The following is a 25,586-nucleotide window of genomic DNA, read 5'->3' on the forward strand; positions in this document are numbered from 1 at the left end:
CAGCAGGGGGCGCTCAACCTGCAGTTTGTGTGGGTCCTAACGCCCCAGTATAGTGACGGGGATTCTATACTGCTTAGCGAGCACTGTCTTTCGGATGAAACGTTAAATGTTAAAAATCCCAGGATGTTCTTCGAAAAAGAGTAGGGGTTTAACCCCGTCATCCTGGCCAAATTTGCCCTCTGGCCTCTGTCCATCATGGCCTCCTAACTATCCCCATTTGTTAATTGGCTTCATCACTCTGTGTTCTCTCCACCAATCAGCTGGTGCGTGGTGTGCGGTTTGGTGCAATATGGCTGCTGTCGCGTCATCTAGGTGGATGCTGCGCACTGGTCGTGGATGAGGAGATTCCCCCCAATGTGTGAAGCGCTTTGAGTGTCCAGAAAAGCGCTATTTAAATGTAAGAAATTATTATTATTATTATTATTATTATTATTATTATTATTATTATTATTATAAGACCCTCTGTCCTACTTCCAGAGTATTCCTGTGTCCTCTGTGCTCATTATAGTGTCCATCGCTCTTGACTTCCCTATCTGATCTTCGTCTGGTCCCTGTGTGTAAGTCTGAGTCTACCTCTATCTGCCACAGCCTGAATTTTTTTTTATTAAATTAATAGGACAAAATTTAACCCAACGTTTGTGTTAGTCACAGAAGGGGTCAGAAGCAGAGACATTATAGAACAGTTTATTAAGGATTCAATGGGTCCGGAAAGTATTCATAGTGCTTCACTTTTTGCAAATTTTTTTATGTAACAGCCTTATTTTTTATTATTATTATTTTTAAATAGTTGCAAATTTATTAAAAATAAAAAAAACTGAAAAATCTCATGTACAGAAGTATTCACAGCCTTTGCTCAATACTTTTTTGATGCACCTTTGGCAGCAATTACAGCCTCAATTCTTTTTGAATATGATGCCACAAGCTTGGCACACCTGTCTTTGGGAATTTTTGCCCATTCCTCTTTGCAGTACTTCTAAAGCTCTGTCAGGTTGGATGGGAAGCGAAGGTGTACAGCCATTTTCAGATCTCTCCAGAGATGTTCAATAGGATTTAGGTCTGGGCTCTGGCTAGCTAACTCAAGGACATTAACTGAGTTGTTGTGAAGCCACTCCATTGATATTTTGGCGGTGTGCTTTGGGTCATTGTCCTGCTGGAAGATGAACCGTCGCCCCAGTCTGAGGTCAAGAGCACTCTGAAGCAGGTTTTCATTCAGGATGTCTCTGTACATTGCTGCATTCATCTTTCCCTCTATCCTGATTAGTCTTCCAGTTCCTGCTGCTGAAAAACATCCCCACAGCATGATGCTGCCACCACCATGCTTCACTGTAGGGATGGTATTAGCCTGGTGATGAGCGGTGCCTGGTTTTTCTCCAACGTAGAACGCAGTCTGGCATTCACTCCAAAGACTTTTTAGTCATTTTAGTCTCTTCAGACCAGAGAATTTTGTTTCTTATTCTTATTCTTATTCTGAAACTATTGCAAGTGTGAACTCGTGAAATTCCTGTCTCAACTCCACTGTCCTATATGAGCATATCCATGCAATTATCAACCTTGCCATGAAAAAAAAAAGTTTTCACCAAAACAGTGAAACCCCTTCTATGTTTTTTTAAGTAGGCTTGTATTTTACAGTTCTTTAAAATTTCTCAAAAATGTGTCTGTTAATGTTTTCAAACAATTATATTTCATTTACCAAAGGCACACAATTGGCAATTTCACATCCGTCACATCAATCACGGAGCTTTTTCCGTATAAATACAAAAATGTCAAATAAAATAAAATCAATGATTTTTGTTCTATAGTGAGCCAACTCTTATGCTTTTGATTATCATTGTTTCTTTTGGGTTGTGCAGTTAAATTCACAGAATTTTTACAGAGTATGTTGTAGATTTTTTGACTAACTGCAACTCTGTTTAATGTTTATCGCATTTCTTTTTTCCATTTTTATTTTGTGTTGTCACTTTATGTACACTGGAAGCTTCTGTAGTTAAATCAAATTCCTTGTGTGTGTGAAGCACACTTGGCAATAAAACTGATTTTGTATACTGTAAACTAAAAGACGTTTTTGTTCACATCCATAACGCTTGTTTATGTTCCTTGTTTAAAATATAAAAAATGTTTGCAGATTTTTTTTCCTGATCCTCTGTGTTAAGTTGTTTTGGAAAATATAAACAGATGTTTCAATTTAATGTTAACATATACTTTCTATTTGAATTTATGTTTGAGTTTTTACTGCAAATGTCACATCCATAATGCACATTCAAAAAAATATATATTTAAAAAAAGAATAGTCATCTCTTTAATTTCGAAACCATTCTTCAGATTAACTATTGAAATCAGTAGCAATTAAGCTAATTGTAGAGTAAATGACGTAAAAAAACAGTACAGATAAACCAAACAAAGAACAGCCCCCATCACCATCCCAAGCACGCATGCGGCATTATAGAGGTGGACGTCCCGTGAGAATACAACGAGACGCCATCCAATAAAGAGGATTATAGATTTGAGCCTGTGCACCCAAGTGTTTCCAATGAAATAACCACCTCCTGCAAAAGTTATTAAAATTTAAACCATCCTTTCTTAGGGATATCACCATACAGCATATATTACCCACCGAATGACTGGAAAACAATCTCTACCTTGACGTTGTGCATTAGGCTCACACTGGAGTGAAGAGTATGCCTGACGGCCGAGGACTGCTGTGTGCGTCAGTAGTGTGTGTGTGTGTGTGTGGATAAGTGAGAGGGGCGATCGCTGGGTACACATTTTAAATGGTGACTATAAGCTGGTGTGAAAGGAGTGGGATAATGTTACACATATTTTGGTAGGATCTATTTTTGGCTGATATTCAGTGGTTGATGAAAAACACCGCTGGCCAATGAGAGAAAGTCTTTGTCTAACTGCTTTGAGTCTTTATAGTGTATGATGCAAGTCTTTTATAAACTGGACATTTATGCTGGAATATTGTCATTAGCTATTTTCTTAAAAATAAATATATAGAAGTGTATAATTGGAAACTGTTCCTCATTTCTTATTCTGTACAAATTTAATGACATCAATTATGTTAAATATTCTAAAACTGAAAAATTTGCATGATGTTTGGTTTGTAAACAGTTAATATTTATTAGCCTTCCTGGAAAATGTATTTTGTCTGTCTGTCTGATAACAGTACATAATATTTTACTAGTTATTTTGTAAGATACTAGAACTGAGTTTAAGGTGCAATTTAAAGGCTTAACTTGGTTAATTTGGTTAACTAGGCAAGTCATTGGACAACAGTGGTTTGTTCTGTAGCCAATTTCTAAAAAAGTGCTGAGCATTTATGAGTACATCCTGCACAAATCTATCTTTTTAAATTGGATGCTTTACAATATTATATTTGTGCATTAGTTTAGTAAGTACTGAAGCCAAATCTGGAGCTAATCTAATGAAACAACTTAAAATAGTTAAAAAATTTGTCCACCCTTTAAAAAATTCATTCATTCACTGTCATTCATTCATTCATGTCGCCACAGTGGAATGAACCGCCAACTTATCCAGCATATGTTTTATGCAGCGGATGCCTTTCCAGCTGCAACCCATCTCTGGGAAACATCCATAGACTCTTATTCACACTATGGACAATTTAGCTTTCCCAATTCACCTATAGTGCATGTCTGTGGACTTGTGGGGGAAACCAGAGAACCCGGAGGAAACCCTAGCGAACACGGATAGAACATGCAAACTCCACACAAAAATGCCAACTAACCCAGTCGAGGCTTGAACCTGAGACCTTCTTGTTGTTAGGCGAACGTGCTACCCATTGCACCACCGTGCAGCCCCCCTTCAAAAAATATAAAATAAAAAACATTTAAAAAGTGGAAAAATCAAGAGAAACAAAAAATACATTACATTTTTGTTTTGAATTTTGTAGTTTGTAAAATATTTTTGCAATATTTCGCTTGAATTTAAATGTATTATCTTTCTACACTCACCGGACACTTTATTAGGTACACCTGTTCAACTGCTCATTAACACAAATTAATAATCAGCCAATCACATGGCAGCAGCTCAATGCATTTAGGCATGTAGACATGGTTAAGACGATCTGCTGCAGTTCAAACCAAGCATCAGAATGGGGAAGAAAGGTGATTTAAGTAACTTTGAACGTGGCATGTTTGTTGGTGCCAGACGGGCTGGTCTGAGTATTTCAGAAACTGCTGATCTACAGTACTGAGAGTTTCACACACAACCATCTCTAGGGTTTACAGAGAATGGTCTGAAAAAGAGAAAATATCCAGTGAGCGGCAGTTCTGTGGGCGCAAATGCCTTGTTGATGCCAGAGGTCAGAGGAGAATGGCCCGACGGGATTGAGCTAATAGAAAGAAAACTCAAATAGTAAAATAGCAACCTAAATAACCACTCGTTAGAAGATTGGAAAAACGTTGCCTGGTCTGACATTTAAGTGGTAGGGTCAGAATTTAGCATCAACAACATGAAAGCATGGATCCATCCTGCCTTGTATCAACGGTTCAGGCTGGTGATGCTGGTGTAATGATGTGGGGGATATTTTCTTGGCACACTTTGGGCCCATTAGAACCAAATAAGCATCGCGTCAACTGTGGCCTACCTAAGTATTGTTGTGACCGTGTCCATCCCTTTATGACCACAGTGTTCTCATCTGGCTACTTCCAGCAGGATACCGCTCCATGTCATAAAGTGCAAATTATCCCAGACTGGTTTCGACAAATCTGCAGCAACTGTGTGATGCTATCATGTAAATATGGACCAAAATCTCTGAGGAATATTTCCAGTACCTTGTTGAGTTTATTCCACAAAGGCAGTCCAACCTGGTACTAGTAATAAATACCTAATAAAGTGGCCGGTGAGTGTATTTTTAAACATGTTCTGTTACTAAAATATTATTTTAATAAATGTATTTGTTTAATAAATCTGTTTTGTTTAAATGCACCAAAAATCAAAAACCTATATTTACTAAGAAATGAATAAAAATATTGACAAAAAATATCAGGGGTGTACTCACTTATGCTGAACACTGAATATTTATTTATTTATTTATTTATTTATTTATTTATTTATTTATTTATTTAATTATTTATTTATTTAGTTAGTTAGTTAGTTAGTTAGGTAGTTAGTTAGTTAGGTTTTGTTTTTTTGTTTTTTTTACTAAAAACTGCTTTTATTACAGCCAAACTTAAAGAAATAAGGCTTGTAAATTTAATTGGGAGAAAGGTTTGAAATATTAAATACAAAAATATTTAAAAGTCCAACTGTCTTGAACAATGATAATACATCAGCATATTGGAATGATTTCTAAAAAATCATGTCAAACTGGAGACAGTAATGATTCAATGCATATTCATTGTATTCATTATATATTCAAATACAAAACAGTTAAATAATAATAATAATAATAATAATAATAATAATAATAATAATAATAATAATATGTAATGCTAGATTACATCTTGTTGTAGTTGTTATTTTTTTACTTTGTAAATTCTATTGGCCAAATAATGTTTAGAAAATAGCCTCATAAAGCTATTTATCATGAAATTGAGCAAAATGGTCTCTCTCTGTGTGTGCTGTTTTGTCTGCAAGCAGCGAGGACCCTGAAACAATAGAGAGATGTGTTGGCTCTTTATTGTCTTTCATTTTTTCTCTGAGCGCCTATTCTCTTTCTCTCATCACATTCAGTTCAGGCACACGCTCACGACTCAGCCGACTGAGTCTCTTTCAGAGAAGCCCCAGTAAACACCATCAAAGTATTTGACTTGTAGATCAAGATGTTCCAGAACCAATAATGTACGGTGGCCGGGAAGTGCAAAACAATATTATCACAATATAAAAGTGTGAAACACTTTTACAAAGCTGAAAAACATTTTTACCATCATACACAGAAAAAAAGTGTTATATGCAAAACTGTTGCAAACTATTTATTTGTGTTGAATTTAAACAAACAAATTAAATTGAGCAATGTTCAACTTAATTTGTTTGTTTAAACTCAGCCCAAATAAATTGTTTACAACCACTTAACATAAAAAATTAAGTAAATACAAGGAATCATCTTTGAATATTTTTTTTCAGTGTAAGACACAATTACATAGGAAAAACATCTATTTATCTATGGTCACAGACGAGCTGATATTTTCCAGTGTGTGGTACATTCCACCTTACTTCAGGTGTGTGGTACATTCACTTTCAGTACATTTCCCTTTTGTGTTTTGTTCATTTTTTCCTAAAATGTACATTTGGTTCATCCTTGATAAAATTGTTTTTCCTATGTAATTGTATGTTATGATGGTAAAAATGTTTTTCAAAATGTAAATTTGTCTCGAGCTTTGTAAAAGTGTTTCACACTTTTGAATCTTGTTTTGCACTTCCCGGCCACCGTTTTAATGTCATGAAAATCCTCCAATTCCAGTATTTATTTCATTCCATACTTGAGCACATTTGAGTGAACACTCAGAAAATGATTAATGTACAAGCTACTTATTTAAAATGAGCTGAATCAAGACTATTCTTGAGTTTTTTGATGGACAACTTAATTGTTTTCCACTTAAATTTGTAAAAACAATTAAGGTAACTTAATCAAGTTGTGCTGGGACAACAAGCCATAATTGTGTGGAACATTTGATGTCCAGTCATAATTATTAGCCCTCCTGTGAATTTTTTGTTCTATTTTAAATATTTCCCAAATGATGTTTAACAGAGCAAGGAGTTTTTCACAGTATGTCTGATAATTTTTTTTCTTCTGAAGAAAGCCTTATTTGTTTTATTTCGGCTAGAATAAAAGCTGTTTTAAAATATTTTAAGTCAATATTATTACCAATATTTTGTTCGATTATCTGACGAACAAACCACTGTTATACAATGACTTGACTAAGGACCCTAACTTACATAATTAACCTAGTTAAGCCTTTAAATGTCACTTTAAGCTGAATACTAGTGTAATGTTAAGGAATGCTGGAGGTGCGCATTCAAAGGCAGGGTTTATTCAAGAATGGTCAGGCAAGCACTGGTCAACACAGGGGCAAACAGATGAATACAAGAAATCCAGAGTCGTGATCAGTAAACAGGCGGATGGCCAAAAGTCAGGCAGCAGATAGGAATAAACAGTACAACAAAGCAAGAATTTGGCAAGGCAAGGCAAACGCATGGTTATGTTCACAAACAGAATAACAAGCGACTCAGCAACTGGTGTGTGTGTGTGTGTGTGTGTGTGTGTGTGTGTGTGTGTGTGTGTGTGTGTGTGTGTGTGTGTGTGTGTGTGTGTGTGTGCTGCTTCAGCTGTGTGTGTTAGCAATCAGCGGAAAACAGAACAGGTGTGAGTGTGTAGTGCATGACAAGATTTGTAGTCCATATAATGACAGATTTGTAGTCCTGAGTGAAAGTGAATAATTCCCAGCGATCTACAAGCCTGGATTGCTGGTGATTGTGACAACTAGTATTCTGAAAAATATCTAGTAAAATATTGTGTACTGTCATCATGGCAAAAATAAAAGAACTCATTAGTTATTAAAAATGATTTATTAAAATGATTATGTTGAGAAATGTGGTGAAAAAAAATCTTCTTTCCATTATATGTAATATATTATAATTCAGGAGGGCTAATAATTCTGACTTCAACTGTAGTTTCCATCTGTTCCCAATGAGATTTCATTCTGCATGAGGAGTACAATTATCAAGCACCTCGAGCTTTCTGAGTTGAGCATGAACTCTGCAAACACCTGAGATCTTCACTGCATTGGAGAACACACTTTGTAGTCCACAGGTGCTGCTGCTCTTTCATGCTTGAGGAAAAGCCGAGCGACTGTGTCTACGTAAATAGTTTGAGGTAGATTGGACGGCGAGGGAGCTTTTGCTCATGTTTCATTTATGAAGCTCCTGCGTGCGTGTTTTTTCTCTGTCAGTGCTCCGAAAGCTGTGACCTTGTCATCGCAAATAAAAATAAATAAATAAATAAATAAGTACGACTGACCAGTCAGACCAATTAGGATTCAAGCCTTCCAAGGAGGTTTGTGCTTGTTGCTTAGCAACCGGTTAAAATCCCAGTTGAGAAGGTGTCAGATCTGTGGCAGGTACATGTGTGTGTGTGTCAGTCTCTTCTTTTCAAAGATGACAAAAATATCAAAGGCAAATTAACTCATCCTTTGTTAAAACACCAGACTTACTACTAATTCAACATGCAAATGCACTGTGGCATAGTGAAGTCGATGTGAATTTGTATTCTCAATCCATTTTACTGCAGTAATGTGACATTTTCACTTGAAATTGGATCTTTAACAAGTACAAAATGTAGAGTGGGAATTATAATTAAGCCAGACTTTATGTGAGTTTGCTAAAAAGAGTGCATACCGAATATATTCTACTAGTATTCAACAGTGTATGAATGCTACATTATAAGATTTTTGATTATTGTCATCCAGCATCAGATCTGACATTACTTTCCCTTCTGAGTTTAAGGAGATCTTCTGTGTATTTTCTTTTTTATGGTGTTATCATTATTCACACTATTATGCTACAAAATGACAGAATAATGCACTGGGTTGTTCATAATGACTACATTTATATATTATAACTTTTTAAAAAATGATCTTACAGCCTGCACAGCCTAAACATCAAGAAAACAAAAGTTTAAATATATATATTAGTAATAATACAGCTATATTAGTGCTGTCAGATGATTAATCACTATGATTAGTCTTAGTTTGTATTTACGTGTGTGTGTGTGTGTGTGTGTGTGTGTGTGTGTGTGTGTGTGTGTGTGTGTGTGTGTGTGTGTGTGTACTCACTGAGAATAAATAGTGTGTATATATAAATAATATATATCTTAAATGTAAAAATACAAAACTAAAGTGTATATACACATATTTGTATTTATATATAATTTGTATTAGATATAAATATTTAATTTTATAAATATGAATAAACATTTTCTCAAATATTTACATATATATACCATACCACTACCATATCACAGACAATATTGTAACAAATACTTTAATCTCAGTTCTGCTGTCACTGTTTTTTCAGTAAGAACATCATATGCTTCATTTCAGTATCCTTCCACTTAAAATAGGTAATGAGCAATAAAGGCTGTTGTTGTGCTCTTCTGACACTTTGCATAAATGATACTTGTCATTATGATGCTAAGGATATGTATAGAATGCCTAGGAAAAGTATGCAAAATCTTTACAAAAACTGATATTTCATACTTTGCTCAAAACCATCAGCCATTCTATACATTACACATTGCCGGTACGGTAACATAAATATATATATATATATATATATATATATAAGATGACAAACATTTTATTTTTCAGTGATGAATCATTCCAAGTATGATACAGAAAATCGATTAGGGAGGTAAAGGTCTTTTTGTTTTCTGTATTACTATTATTCAATAGATAACTGATTCATGGGGAGTTATTTACTGTTCAGTAATATACAATAAGTACAGCAGTTAATTTTTACAAACAGCCTCACAAACATCCTCAGATTTGGGCTCAGAGCATACTGATGACTTATCTTTGTCTTGCTAATGATTTTGCTCAAATCCTTGTTTATAAATTCAGATTAAAAAGCATTAGGTGTAACAAGGGAGTCACAACAGAGGGAGGGTCCAAGTGCAGTTTATTAACAACTAAGTCAGACTGGCAACAGTCAAAACAGGAGCAAACGGTATCATGAGGGTAATCCAAAAGCGTAGTCATGGTCACATGCAAAAAGGTCGGTGCAGGCAGCAAACAGCATAAACCAAGGCATAGATCAAAAGGCAAAGCAAGGCTAGACAGGAGTAACACTTGGTAATGTTACAGGTGAACAAGACTCAGCAATGTGTGTGAGAATGTGAGGTGTACAGTTGAAGTCAGAATTATTAAACCCCATGAGTTATTAGCGCCCCTGTTGTTATTTTTTTCCCAATTTCTATTTTAATGGAGAGATTTTTTCAACGCATTTCTAAACTTAATAGTTTTAATAACTAATTTCTAATAACTGATTTATTTTATCTTTGCCATGATGATAGTAAATAATATTTGACTAGATATTTTTCAAGACACTTCTATACAGCTTAAAGTGACATATAAAGGCTTAACTAGGTTAATTAGGTTAACTAGACAGGTTATGGTAATTAGGCAAGTTATTGTATAATGATGGTTTGTTCTGTAGACTATCGAAAAAATATAGCTTAAAGGGGCTAAAAATTTAGACCTTAAAATGTTTTTAAAAAATTTAAAACTGCTTTTATTGTAGCCGAAATAAAACAAATTTGACTTTCTCCAGAAGAAAAAATATTATCAGACATACAGTGAAAATTTGCTCTGTTAAACATAATTTGGGAAATATTTAAAAAAGAAAAAAAAATTCAAAGGGCGTTTATTAATTCTGATTTCAACGGTATATATAGTCCAATCATTCAGTCTTCATGTGCTGAAATGCCAACTGATATTTAGTGTATATGCATATTTCTCCAAAAATAATTATACTTAATGATCATAAGTATAATAATACAATATTTTATATTATTATATAACATAATAATACTAAATAAATGCATCCTTAATGAGTATAAAATAGCTTTTGATTTCTAATTCTTATTTCTAGCACCACACACTCTAAAAAAATGTTGGGTTTTACACAATTCTTTCATGTTGACCCAACACAAATTGGTCAACTTAACTTAATTTTTTTTTTTTTCAATTTAAAGTGGATTGAACATGAAACAATTAAGTTTTCCCTCCAAAAAACTTAAGAATTGTGTTGTTTCTACTCATTTTAAATAAGTAGCTTAAACAAGTAATTTTTGAGTGTATATACACTGTAAACCCCAAAAGGAAACTCCATTTAACAAACCATTTAAGTTCAAAAACGAATCCTAATGAGTACTGTGAACTTAATCCATTTGTGTAAATGAAGCAATTTGAGCACAACAAAACCCAATAAATGAAGAAAACTCAAACCAACTGAGTACTGTAAAACCCAATAAGTTAAGGCAACTCAAACCGTTTAAGGAAACAGATTGCTACAAACCATTTGAGTTAAAAAACTAATCTACACGAGTACTGTGAACTTACTCCATTTAAGTTGAAGTAATGAGGTATTTAATTAACTCATTACCTTCAACACTGTATGAATATATTACTCTAAATAACAGCTACATTTTTAAACCATTATTATGCCATTTCATTATAAGTACACACACCTGTCACTCCTAACAGACACACTCGACATTAAGAGCCCAGTGGTCATCCCTTACTAGCTTTCATGTCATCAGCAGTCCTGAATTGAGGAGCTGCATTGGCTGAAGTGGTGCTGTGTTACAATGTCAAGTGCTAAGCTTTATTCCTGATGCACAATTTAGTGTGTGTGTTCGCCAAACTCTCATGCCAGTCTTCAGGCGTGAACAATTGTCCCGCTCAGCAATAGAGCAAGAAAACGCCAGAGCTTCAATCTACCCCATGACTTACTTTGTTCTGTCTTTCAGGTATTCGGCTGGCCCTTTCGGGTTCAATCTCTCCCTGAAGCAATCTAGGCTAGAGAAATGGAAGCGAGATGAGATTTGGACAGCAAGGTGTTCGCTATCAGTGCTGATTTTGCTTCATTATGGAGTTCGATGCAAAAGGGATGTCTGTGTTTGCTGAGGCCATGCACTCCAAAAAATAAAAATAAATAAATAATAGCTGCTTGTTCAAAGTACTTATTTAAAATGAGCAATTCGCAAAAAAATAAATAAATAAATAAAAATGTGCAATTCTTGACCAAACTTAAGAAGAATAATTAGAATAACTTCAAACAGTTGATTTATTTTACTAATTTCATTCAAGAAGTGAAACTTGTATAATGTTTACACTCATTTCACACAAAGAAAGGATTTTTGGAAATCTTGGCCAACTGAAAAATAAGATGAAAAGTATGAGCATGCACATCACTCAATACTTAGTTGGGGCTCCTTTTGACTGAGTTACTGCAGCATGGAGTGGATAAGTCGGTGGCACTGCTCAGGTATTTTGAGAGCACAGACTGCTCTGATAATGGCCTTCAGGTCTTCTGCATTGTTGGTTCTGGCATATTGCATCTTCCTCCTCACAATACCCTATAGTTTTTCTACTTGGTTAAGGTCAGGCGAGTTAGCTAGCCAATTAAGAACAGGGATACAATGGTCCTTAAACCAGATACTGGTAGCTTTGACACTGTGTGCAGGTGCCAGGTCCTGTTGCAAAATGAAATCTGCATCTCCATCAAATTGGTCAGCAGCAGGAAGCATGAAGTTCTATAAAACATCCTGGTATAGAGCTGCGTTGACCTTGGACCTCAGAATACACAGTGAAGCAACACTAGCAGATGACCTCAAACTATCATTGACAATGGAAACTTTACACTAGACCTCAAGCAATGTGGATTGTGTGCCTCTCCTCTCTTCCCCCAGACGCTGGGTTCCTGATTTCCAAAGGAAATGCTAAATTTACTTTCATCAAAAAACATATCTTTGGAGCACTCAGCAGCAGTTCAGTCTTTAGCCTAGGTGAGACACTTCAGTAGGTCAGGAGTGGGTTGACACAAGGAATGCGTCAGCCCGTGTCTTCCATACGTCTGTGCAAAGTGGTTCTTGAAGCACTGACTCCAGCTGCAGTCCACTCTTTGTGAATCTCCCGCACATTTTTGAATGGGTTTTGTTTTATAATTCTCTCCAGGGTGCAGTTATTCCTATTGCTTGTACAGTTTTTTTCTACCACATAATTTCCTTCCCTTTGCCTCTCTATTATTGTGCTTGGACACAGAGCTCTGTAAACAGCCAGCCTCTTTTGAAATTACCTTTTGTGTCTTGCCCTCTATGTGCAAGGTGTCAATGGTTGTCTTTTGGACAACTGTCAAATCAGTTTTCCCATGATTCCCCATGAGTGTGTAGCCTAGAGTGCTAGACTGAGAGACCACCTTTGCAGGTGTTTTGAGTTAATTAGCTGATCAGAGTGAGGCAACAGGTGTTTTCCAATGCTGTACACAATATTCCAGTCTTCCAGTTTCACAATATCATCAAAATTAAAAGACATAAACACTTGAAATATATCAGTCTGTGTGGAAAGAATGTATACAATATAGTTGAAATAAATCAATTTTTTTGAAGATATTGTAATTATATGACCAGAACCTCTAATAAAACAAATAAGACTTTCTCCAGAAGAAAAACTATTTCAGGAAATACTGTAAAAAAATCATTTGCTCACATAATTTAGGAAATATTTGAAAAAGAAAGAAAAACTTCACAGGACTAATAATTTTGACTTCAACTCTACGTTCAGTCAACTTAAATTTGACAAGTTAACTTAATTGATTTTTGTTTGGACAACATAATTCATTTTAAAGTGTATCGGGAGATCATCCAACAGTTAGGGCTGGAAGAGAACAGCATTTTCTGCTTACTGAGCATTAATGTCTAGAGAAATCCCATCATGCAGTGTGGTGGAGCTCGGAGCTGTGGGTTTTTCATAGAGCTGTCTTCATCTTCTGTCATCACCCCTGCTGTAGAGTGGAGGATGGCGAGAGGACTTAAATTAGGCAGGGGTTAAATTGGGTTTTTGGAGGTGTGAAAGCCCTCAAATCAAGCTATCTGATTGAGGAATTACCTAATCAGCTGCCTCTGTGATATTAGAGAGCTAAATCAATGAAACCATCATTTTTTTGTATAGTTATAATTAAGATTTTGAAAGTATGAAAGTATAACGAAGGTATGATCAATCATATTGATTTTTAGTTTTGGACTCGCTCAGATTGTTTAAAAGTTTGTAATATAAATATTACTTGCTTAACATTTAAGGATATATTTATTTGTAATCAAAATGACAATAAACACTACAATATTATATTATATTATATTATATTATATTATATTATATTATATTATATTATATTATATTATATTATATTATATTATATTATATTATATTATATTAGTTTAATTTTTTATATTTATAATCTAAAATGTAATTTATTTCTGTGATGACTGAACAGTCAAAACAAAAATATTATACAGATTTTTTAATATTATTTTACCGTTTTTTTTTTTTGTTTTTTTTTTGCTAATTTATTGTGTATAATGTCCCACATCAAGAATATGTTTTAATGCTTCATACCAGGGGTATTCAATTACAATTCCAAGTGGTCCAATCTTAATATTTACTTCCCTAGACATTTTTTATTGTTATTTTAGTCCTAAAATCTGGTTATCTGATTAAGATGTTATATAGCCAATACCCTCTGGAGTGCTAAATCAATGAAACTTACATATATATATATATATATATATATATATATATATATATATATATATATATATATATATATATATATATATATATATATATATATATATATATATATATATATATATATATATATATAATTAAGATTTTTATTGAACTTTTCAAGATAGGGTTTGGTTAAACTGTTCTAAAAGCTTTTAATATAAATATTTTATGCTCAACAATTAGGGATGAATTTATTTTAATCAAAATAACAGTAAAATATTATATTATATTATATTATATTATATTATATTATATTATATTATATTATATTATATTATATTATATTATATTATACAAGTAAAAGAGTGCTGTTGCCTCACAGCTAGAAGGTCGCTGGTTCGAGCCCTGGCTGGGTCAGTTGGCGTTTATGTGTGGAGTTTGCATGTTCTCCCTGCATTCGTGTGGGTTTCCTCTGGGTGCTTCGGTTTCCCCCACAGTCCAAAGACATGCGGTACAGGTGAATTGAGTATTCTAAATTGTCCATAGTGTATGAGTGTGTGTGGATGTTTCCAAAGATGGGTTCCGCTACGTAAAAACGTGCTGGATAAGTTGGCGGTTCATTCCGCTGTGGTGACCCCAGATTAATAAAGGGACTAAGCCGACAAGAAAATGAATGAATGAATGAATGAATGAATGAATGAATGAATAAGTAAAAGTAGTTATATTTTGAAATTATATAGGTGTTTCATCTATTACTATAAATATAGGTCCCAATTTTTCCTTTCTGGTGGAGATTTGGACATTTCAGAAAGCAGTATTGCTTTAGTAGGCAATAGTAAATAGTTAAAGTAATCATCAAAAATATATGTAAAATATTTTAGAATATTATTAAAAATTTTTTTTTAGATATTTCATGTTACTTTTATTAATACTATTGATGCAGCAGAGGCATATCTGTTATGCTCACAGCAGCATTTGTGCATCTACTTGCATCAGCAAATCCGCATCCAGTCCACCATGCAGGACCAAATACATTAACATTGCCATATTCATTAACACATGAATTGTTGTCATGAATGAAAGTCTTCATCATCATTTTTAAACAATTTAAAACATCCTTGCTGAACAAAAGTATCAATTTATTTAAATTTCAAAAACTAAATCTTTCTAAATCTTTCTGATTTTTAAGCAGTGAAAATTCAATGATCAAATTGAGTTTGTTTAGCTGCAATCATCTGCTTTCATGTATTTATGTTAAGGAGCAATGGTGTGCACATGTCAGTGGTCCAGCGCTTTTTGTATCTCCATTGTCCCCCCTCCCCCACCTTTCCCAGCCTTTGTCCTTGAGCAGGACAGAGACAGAGGAGATGAAAGCCATCTTTGAAAGGACATTCTGTATCTTAAGGTTTCAGTGCAATAATGCAGTGTCTGTCCACTGATCCGTTGAGTGTGTGGGGGAAAAAAAAAAATCGAAATCAATTTCATGAAGCGAGAGATGTACAGCCATCACTCAAATATCACTATACTGTTGCTGCTGGAATCATGTTTTCAAAGAGTAAATGCAAAATAAGGCATTACATTTGTTATAATAATGCATGGCTGTCTGGAGTACTCACTTCTGATTAGTCAAGCTATGTTATTCCCGAATAACAACCTCTAAATAACACAGGCTCATCCGGGAACTTTGATTTACCTTAAACCATCAGTGAATATGTTCATCCATATATCCGCATTTATATTATCTACTTGTATGTCACACCACAGTTTTTTAATGTTTCGGTTTTCTGGACTGTTTGGTGCCCTCTTGTGAATGAATAATATGTAGGTGGTCTATGCTTTAGGCCTTGATCACACCAAATCCTTTTTGAATGATTTTCTAATGGCCTTAAGCATTTTGTTTACTACTAAGGGGCCGTTTACACAGAATGTGTATTTCCTCTTCAATGCACTACTTTTCTATTGTGTTTCCAATGTAAACACATGCTGAATGGACATGTTTGACCGTTACACTTGCGCCTCTCATCTAGAAACTGTGTCAGGTTAAAAGATCTCCACTTTCACAAGCATCACAGCTCATCACTGTCAGGTCCAAAAGCAATGAACCAATCAGAAGAGCTCAGAGCTGAAGCAACCGTTGCGAGCTTCTGTTTACTGTAGAAAGTTGGAATGACAGCTGTTTTATTTACCATTATATCATGACAGAGAATGCGCTAATTCTGGCTTTGTCCAGATATCCTGAGTTATGTGATGTATCTTCAAGTTTTTATCTTAACATACTGAAAAATGTAACTACACGTCACAAAGACACGTAGCGCAAGCTTTGTGATTGGTCGGTTATTAGCTGTGTGGGCTGGGCCGAGAGCCACGTGAAACTGTTGGAGCGAGTGTTTACAAGTGTCGAGTACCGTGATGTAGCTCTAGATGGAAACTGTTGTTTTGTGTTTACCATATGTTTATTGTTTTTGTACATCTGCCGGATCCTGCCTCAGAATGATTGAGTTTTAGCTACTTGTACATTAAGGTAGTGTAAAAAGGAAGATAAAAACCTATTGCCAGCTAGTGTTTCGGAAGTATTATTGCAGAGCAACAAAAACAGCACACAGAATTATAAATGCTATGCGCAAGGTTTGGACCATGGGTCACGCCAATCACTCTACGAAGAAGCCTTAATGAATTCCCTGCCTTTGCACATTCGCCAGATGGACTCTATTTCCAATTTTAAATCTCAGATAAAAGCGTTTTTGTTTAGGATAGCTTTAATGATTTTCTGGTTCAATATTATGCTGATTGTTATACAGCTTGTATTTTAATGATGTGCTTGTGATTTGCTGTAAGGTGTCCTTGAGTGCTTAGAAAGGTGCCTAAAAATAAAAGGTATTATTATTATTATTATTATTATTGTTATTATTATTATTATTATTATTATTATTATTATTATTATTATTATTATTATTATTATTATTATTATTATTATTATTATTGTTATTATTATTAATGTTACAGCTTGATCTTGTGTGGACGATACCAATATGACGTATTTGAGATATTAGATTTTGGTTTCCGTACCTGACGAATAAATGTCAGTATTTGGCGTCAATATAATGTTGGTTTAAGATCTTGGCTCGACGTTGGATTTTGGTCAATACAACCTAAAATCAACACAATATCAACTTCATTTCACATCATTACTGGACATCAAAATAACATTTTCTTTAGATGCTGGCAAATTAAATCTAACCTGATATCAACATCTTTTAACATTGTTTGTCTGCTGGGTAAGCTCGCTGCATGCCTCGCGGTTTTGCAATTGCGCACTGTGCGCCTGCAGAAAAAAATGGATAAAGCATGCCATGTAAAAATCGTATTTTCCCATTGCCCAATTAAATGAAAGCAGTCTCGATGTTTCCCTTGAGGTGACAGCAATGTTTATGTTGTCAAGACAACTATGGTGACTTTTAAAGATGGAGGAGAGACTAGTGGTCGCTGTTTCGAGCTATCCAGAGCTGTATGACTTCACAAATAGTTGAATATCACAATATTATAAAATGTTAAAATTATACAAATATAAACAGCAGTGCTTACACACAATAAGCAACTGATTCGGGGGTTGCCTAGCGACATAAATAGCGCAGAGCACTTCTTTTTTTCTTGTCAACAAATGTGCAAATTGTGTTCTCAGAATAATCGCGTTCTCAGTATAAAGTACATCCAGGAGGTTGTTTTCACAGAATAAAGCTCTTCAGCCGATAAGCTCTTCAGCCGCTTTGTTCTGTTATAACAACCTTCTGGATGTACTTTATCCCTTACTTAAGTATATAAAAATTAAGGTAATCTGGAGAGCAACCAATGGAAATCCCATTCCAATGAGAAACTTGACTTTAGATACAATGAGTCCAGATGTGCTGGACTGAAACGCTGTTTGTGACCTATTCCACCATTTTAATTGCTTTTAAATGAGTGTATCCCACAGCATATGGTATCACTCAATTGAGCTTTTCTAAAAAAAAATACAAATAAAAAAACTATATATTGACCTGCACTGTGCTTGTGCAGGTTATTTGAGTTGCGTTGCAAGCTCTAAATCCTGGAGTAAACCCAAGACCTAATGTAAAACATGGCAATAGCACAATCTGATACTCTCCGCCTGGAGAGATACTATCTTATTCAATCCATGCATGTCCAATGATGCGGTGCAAGGTCAGGACAGTGGCTGCCACAACATGAGCGTGCAAGCCTTCATATTGAAAATGAAGCTGGTGAATAGGAACACGCAAGTATGAAATGCTCATTTAAAATCGTTTAGTATGAATTTTGTCCAAAAGTGCAGAGGACATAATATGAAGAAAGTTTTTTTTTTGTCAAAAACCTGTGTGGCAAACTAATTTATAGTTAAAAGCAAAATTAATAGCCCTCCTGTTTCATTCTTTTCCAAATATTTTCCAAGTGATGTTTAACAGAGCAAGGAACATTTTCACAGCATTTCTTAAATATATATTTTTTCTTGTGGAGAAACTCTTATTTTTTTAGTTTGGCTGGAATAAAACCATTTTTATTACTTTTAAGGTCATTATTATGATCGCCCTATAGATTTTTTATTAGATTGGCTACAGAACAAATCACTTCAGTGATGTGCCTAATTAACCTAACTTACCTATTAAGCCTAATTAACCTAGTTGAGCACTTATATCACACTTTAAGCTAAATACTAGTATCTTGCAAAAATAACTAGTAAAATATTATGACAAAAGAAAGTACACTGAAAAAAATGATGTCTGCAAAATTGTTGCAAACAATTTATATGTGTTGAATTTAAATAAACAAATTACATTTAGTAATGTTCAACCTAATATGTTTGTTTAAACTCATACCCAAATAAACCCAAATAAATTGTTTGCATATAACATAATAAATCCAATGAATTATCATTGAATCATTTTAAATTGTTATTACCTATTTAAATATCTCTATGTTAAACAACACTTGGAAAATATGTTAAAAATTAATAAATTTAATTTCCCAGTAGAAGGGCTAATAATTTTGCCTACAACTGTAGGTAGGCTTAAAGAAATTAATTATTCATATCTTTTCACTTTTGGATTTAGATGACTTTTTGGATTTGACCTCAGCAGGCAAGATATGTTAGTTAGGCAAAATATGCTAGTAATACAGAGCTGGCATGTAATATTTATTTATTTATTTTTTTTTTGTAGCTGTACAGATTTACTTCTACAGTACATATATTATTCTCTCTCTCTCTCTCTCTCTCTCTCTCTCTCTCTCTCTCTCTCTAAACTAGCGAAATCAGGATCTTGATTGATGTTCAGTACTACTACAAGGCTAGAGATCTTGTGTGTTTTGAAACACTTTGGTGTTAAAAGGGGGTTTAATGTAAAATGTGGAAACTTAGTTTAAACCGTGTGTAGTTTTTGAGTTTTTTATAAATAATGTCTTTGAAAATGATATTAAAGGTGTGTTGAAATTGACAAAATTGACCCTCCATCCCCATAATGTGCCATAAAGCAATTTCAAAGCATAAATAACATATAAAAAGCTTCTGATAATCAAGCTAGCTATAATTTAAAGTAAAACATTGTATTGTTTTCAGAAAACGTTCAAAATGTCTTCTTTCGTGCCCCACATAAAAAAGACAAGTGCATAGAACAGCATGAGGGTGAGAAAATGATCCCATACTTCACTTTTGTGTGTGTGTGAATCTACGAGGAAACATCAAAAACATTACTTTCCAACAGAAAAATGGTTGTGCCCAACATCGTTCCCTTCACTTTGTCAATTGGTGAAGTTTTTTCCTCACCACTGTCACCACTGGCTTGCTCGAATCGTGACTTGTGGAGCTGCGCATCGATGGATTTGCTCCTCAGTGTTTGGACATTCAGCAGTGAAATTTAAACCACACTGAACTGAGCTAAACTGAACTTCAACTCTGAAATCTGGACTTAACTAGAATGTCTATGTTAAGCTGCTTTGGCACAATCTACATTGTCAAAGCGCTATAGAAATAAACATGAATTAAATTCAATTGAATTGAAATGAATTGAAAATACATGTATAATATAATATTTAAGTCCCTTAAATGGAACACAGTCATTACTACAATTTTACTTCCTACAACAGAAAATAGCTTGACTGAATTGCTCCCCAAATACAAATTCTAACACAGTAAAACACATCATTAGATTCACCATGCTAAATAAAAATATTGTCTTTCTGTTAAAGTAATAATATAGATGTCAGAAAGTCTTAAAATGTCCCCAATAGTGCAGAAGCAGACCCAAACTGGGTGTTTTTTAGTAGCAGACCTAAACTTTTTTTTTTCACAGCCCTCTTGCCGTAAAGCATGCAGAATAGAAGGATTGAATGACTAAATGAGAGAGACACACACACAGCAAAGGCCATTAACCCCCATTCCTGAAGACTTCTGCATCACTGCCTGGCCTGCTGCACTGTTTGCAGGCAGAGGTCTGTGTGTGTGTGTGTGTGTGTGTGTGTGTGTGTGTGTGTGTGTGTGTGCGTGTGTGTGTGTGTGTGTGTGTGTGTGTGTATGCGAATGATAATCTCTTTCTCTCTCACTCTGTGTGGCTACAGGCTGGTAATGGGGAGACAGACGGTCTGTTCTTTTTCCATAGCACTCCTGTCAGTGAGAGAAAAAGCAAATGCACCTCTCAAGGCGAAGTAACACAGCACTCTCAAGGCAAAGTCATGCAGCACTCTCTCCTGAATAAAAAAAGAAAAAGATTCCAGTGTACTCGCCAAAATCTTGACTTTCTAACTGACGGGAAAACCCATGAGAGACGGAGGGAAGAATCGGCCATTTTAACAGCCAGACCCTGCCGTTCAGCAATCAACGAGAATGAAATAACACTGTAAAAGCCACCCATGGACAATTAACTTCCGCGCTTAAAATGTGTAATTACAACAAAAGCTAGTTGAATAGAAGGCAAATACAGTCATTCACAGTTAATTATTGTAAACAGCTCTCTTTAAAAAGAAAAACATTTCCCCATTCCTGCTCATTGCCTTTTAATTAGTATAGTCGTATATAATGGTGCTTTTTTGTGGATTTAATTCAAGGTCATCAAGTGGCAACCCAATATCAAAAGTGTTTTGAGTAGACAAAAATGTCCTCAAAACAGAATCTACTAGCAGTTTTTTCGAAGTCCAAAACAAAGCCGATATATAAAATATAGTACAATTCAGGCAGTTTTTTTTTCACAGGGGGACATAAGGATGTTTTCACCATTTACAGGGGGTGGTTAGTGATTTAAAACCATCCGAACCCAGAATGTCTATGTTTTTCTGTCACGACTGACACGAAAAAAAAAAAACGTTTTGTAAAGCCTTTTGGTCACTGAAATGCACCATACGGTTCGTAGCATTGTTTGTGTTTTTGTACATGTGTTTATTAGTGACTAGCGGTAAAACTGCCTTTATGTATTGTTGCGCTCAAATATTGTCATGATGATCGCACCAGCTCTGATGCTAACACCCCATAATTTTGATTAAGATTAGAATTAAACTATGCTGCAAAGTGGATCTCGCGAATCAGATTGTGTATACTACCTGACAAAAGTCTTGTCATCTATCCAAGTTTTAGGAACAACAAACAATAACTTGACTTCTAGTTGATCATTTGGTATCAGAAGTGACTTATATGAAAGGTAAAGTCCTCTAGATTACACTTGTTTTACTAAAATAAAATATGATCATGCCTTGATTTTTAACTAATTAATTAATGCAGGACGCCCAGAGTTCATCAAGATTCTTTGAATTCATCTTTAATGCCTCCTCCTTCATCTTACCCCAGGTATGGTCAATAATGTTTATATCTGGTGACAAGGCTGGCCAATCTTGAGCACCTTCTTTGCTTTCAGGAACTTTAATGTGGAGGCTAACGTATGAGAAGGAGCGCTATCCTGTTGAAGAATTTGCCCTCTCTTGTGGTTTGTAATGTAACGGGCAGCACAAATGTCTTGATACCTCAGGCTGTTGATGTTGCCATGCACTCTGCAGATCTCTTGCACGCCCCCAAACTGAATGTAACGTCAAACCATGACTTTTCCTTAACCAAACTTGACTGATTTCGGTGAGAATCTTGGGTCCATGTGGGTTCCAATAAGTTCTCCTGCAGTATTTGTGATGACTGGGCTGAAGCTAAACAGATGATTCAATAGAAAAATCTACCTTCTGCCACTTTTCCAAATGATCAACTACAAGTCAAGTTATTATTTGTTGCTCTTACAACTAAAATTGACGACAAGAATTTTGTCAGGTAATGTGTCACACATAGAACAATTTATTTCTGATTGAGCATATAAATGGTCATGTGAGACACTTAGTTCTAAGTTTGTAGGATTACAAACTCAAGATGTCCACCACAAATGTATTTTTTCATCCAAAAACATGCACTTAATAACTGATGAGAAACAACTGCTGTCTAAATAGGGCTTAAGATGGAAAAAAATAATCAGCTGTGCATCAAACACTGAAAAAAATTATGTCTGCAAAGTTGTTGCAAACAATTTATATGTGTTGAACTTAAACAAATAAACTCAATTGAGTAATGCTCAACTTCAATTGTTTGTTTAAATTCAGCCTAAATAAATTGTTTACAACCACTTAACGTAAAAAAAAATTATATTGTATATCCATGGAATCATCTTTAAATATTTTTTTCAGTGAACATAAAGACATTCATTCATTCATTCATTTTCTTTTCGGCTTAGTCCCTTTATTAATCAGGGGTTGCCACAGCAGAATGAACCGCCAACTTATCCAGCATATGTTTTACGCAGCGGATGCCCTTCCAGCTGCAACCTATCACTGGGAAACATCCATATACTTTCAATTTTCAATTTTAGCCTACTCAATTCACCTATACCACATATCTTTGAACTTGTGGGGGAAACCGGAGCAGCCGGAGGAAACCCACGCGAACACTGGGAGAACATGCTAACTGCACACAGAAACGCCAACTGACCCAGCCGAGGCTCAAAACAGGCGACCTTCTTGCTGTGAGGCGAACATGCTACCCACTGCTCCATCGCGTCGCCCAACATAAAGACAATACAGAACAAATAAGAAACAGGTGAGCACAATAATCAGTGGATATAAAAACAAATAAGCCATGGGAACAGGGAGGAGAGGCTGATACAAACTTGTATCTGCATCTATTTTTCCAGAAACCATATAATACACTTTTTTATTTGTAATACCTCTCCAAACATAAATAATATTAGTTCAGTATTTATACCTCAAAATTTTACACTTCCCATCAGCTGCATTCTTCCTGGAAGAGCTCATAAATCTGAGAAGGGCAACTTCAGCTTCAATTCAATCATAAAAAACAAACAAAAATAAATTAATTAATCAAAAGAACGACCAATAAGCTGACATATAAAACAGTTATCAATTAAAACAGATGCAGGTGAGCACAATAATCGGTCACTATGGTAACAAAGGGAACATGGTAACAAAAAATAATGAAAACGGGGATTCAATCTAAAAGTCCATGCGAATTGTACTAAAACTGAAATTCAATGAGACAAAGTGTCTCTTATTTTGAAATTACCTGAGAAACTATGTATTGCTTTGAGTTAGTTGGTTTGTTAGTTGCGTTTAAATAAGAAAATGTTTGAATTTTCTTACTTCATCTTCCTTCCAATTACTTGTCATTATTACTAGCATTTTCTCAGAAAATCTTAGAAAAAACAAAGGAACAACCAATCTGGGGCATATATCTGAATAATAGTATCTAGCAAAATAACAAGTAACATTATGCACCATAGTTCATCATGGCATTATTAGTTATTAGAAAATAGATATTAAAATTATTAGGTTTACAAATGTGTTAAATGTGAGGGGAACACGGTGGCGCAGTGAGTAGCACAATCATCTCACAGCAAGAAGGTTGCTGGTTTATGCCCCGGCTGGGCCATTTCTGTGTGGAGTTTGCATGTTCTCCCCGTGTTGGCGTGGGTTTCCTCTGGGTGCTCTGATTTCCCCAACAAGTCCAAAGACATGTGGTACAGGTGAATTGGTTTAAACTAAAATTATCCGTAGTGTATGTGTGAGAATGAGAGTGTATGGATGTTTCCCAGTGATGGGTTGCAGCTGGAAGAGCATCCACTGTGTAAAACATATGCTGGATAAGTTGGCGGTTCATTCCGCTGAGACGACCCCAGATTAATAAAAGGACTAGCCGAAAAGAAAATTAATGAATGATTGAATGTGTTAAATGTTCAAATTTCCTTACTTCATGAGTTACTTTGATTTCTTTCCAATTATGTGTGATTCATACTAGCAATTTCTCAGTATCAAGTAAATCACACACCAATTTTTTTCAGCAAGCAGCCACACAAAAAAGGGTCTGTGTTCCCACCAGTTTGACTCTCACTGAAGGGGCTCCTTGTGTCCTGTACTAACCCAGCCGTGTTTATTCAGAGATCTGAGAGGCAGCAAATTGCATTTCCTGCTCGCTTTATTCCATGGATCTCCATATAAATTAAATTATAACTTGATTTATTGCCAAGCTTTACTTCAGGGCTTGCAGCATCCCCCTCCCAAGGATACCGCAGCTTATTGTGGAAAAAAAACCATCCCGGGAAAAAAACATCCCAAACATCAAAGGAGGCTTTCATAACTCCCGCTTTGAGATGCAGCGTGATACGGTGGCTTCAGACGGTAAGTGTGTCCAAAGTCATTCGGACACGGCACATTGGAGCAATTACAGTTTGGTCTACAGCGTTCACGATGATGTGTTAAAGTACAGGGGGTCTAGATGAGATAATTCTAATCATGGCTAGTATTGTTAAACGGAGGAGACAGCTGGTGAGAGGGCCAGCTGAGGAAAAGCGTGCCATGCAGAATAGCATTAACGTCACAGTGTCCTAAATCTGCAAGTGAAAGTGTGGCATGAAAAAAAGATTTAGCAGTAAGACTTTAAACTCACAATCAGACGATGCATGTATGAGCAATTCCATGCAAATGTAAACCTGGCCATAAAAAAAGTGAAACCTTTTCTAAGTTGTTTGTGTAGGCTTGTTTTTTTTTTTAAGTATTGTAAAAATCCTCAAAAAATTTAGTTTTCAACGTTTTTTTTTTTTATTAAGTGCCCCTATTATGGGTTTTTGAAAATTCCATCCATGTAGTGAGTAACACAGCTCTAAGTAAATAGAAGCATTCAGCTGAGGTTTAAATCTGAAAGTGCGCCATGCACCTTGTTTAAAACTATTGATTCTTTTGAGTCGTCTTAGAGTCAGAAGAATGATTCGTCCTTTGTTTGGATCTTTTGCCTGAATGAGTCGACGTCGATATGAGACAACG

At 35.1% G+C, this 25,586-nt stretch overlaps 1 protein-coding gene across 2 annotated transcripts in view; it reads right to left on the bottom strand.

Moving 5' to 3' along the window:
• Window positions 1-25,586, bottom strand: part of enox1 (ecto-NOX disulfide-thiol exchanger 1) — a 260,625-nt gene that overhangs the window by 213,677 nt on the left and 21,362 nt on the right. The window contains exon 1 of one of the 2 annotated variants that reach the window (XM_056465013.1): window positions 2,637-2,656. The exons of the other annotated variant lie outside the window; for it this stretch is intronic. The gene's annotated coding sequence lies outside the window, so the exon portion shown is untranslated. Of the gene's footprint in view, window positions 1-2,636; window positions 2,657-25,586 lie in introns of those variants that run through there. 2 annotated transcript variants of the gene reach the window in all.

Source organism: Danio aesculapii, chromosome 9 (assembly GCF_903798145.1).
Source record: "Danio aesculapii chromosome 9, fDanAes4.1, whole genome shotgun sequence".
Taxonomy (NCBI): domain Eukaryota; kingdom Metazoa; phylum Chordata; class Actinopteri; order Cypriniformes; family Danionidae; genus Danio; species Danio aesculapii.